This window comes from Montipora capricornis, chromosome 7 (genome assembly GCF_036669925.1).
Source record: "Montipora capricornis isolate CH-2021 chromosome 7, ASM3666992v2, whole genome shotgun sequence".
Lineage (NCBI taxonomy): Eukaryota > Metazoa > Cnidaria > Anthozoa > Scleractinia > Acroporidae > Montipora > Montipora capricornis.
The window spans coordinates 49,693,257-49,693,730 of record NC_090889.1 but is presented as its reverse complement, the minus strand read 5'-3'; positions in this window follow the sequence as shown (position 1 = coordinate 49,693,730).

Genomic DNA, 474 nt, shown 5'->3' with positions numbered 1-474 from the left:
GCTGGAAGCGTTCGGGAGAGTTATGTTGTCTGTAAATGATACCGCAAATTACATTCTTTTTCTTATTAAGGTGATTACGAGTTGGTTTAGACGTCTGGACACTATTATTAAACTGACCGTGTAACATAACAAGACTACCAGTAAAATTAAAATAAGGCAATTCCTTCAAGAGACTTTTAGCAAATGAAGTTTCGCGTTTGTTAAGACTACTTGTGGTCATTTGATGACTAGATCAGTTTTGATAGAAACGTTAAGGAATGATGATAAACAGTATAAACATTAAATACTTTAACTTTACCCGTTAAGATGTTTATCATGGATTGTTATCATCGAGTGGTATTGACATTACCAGATGCTACATTGTCCCTTGAGTGTCGCAACGATTCGATGTCTTGGAATGATGTGAGCTTTATAGCTCTTGAGTCGTCAGACTTTCTCAAATAAATCGCTGTGTCTTTGGCCCAACAGTACTTG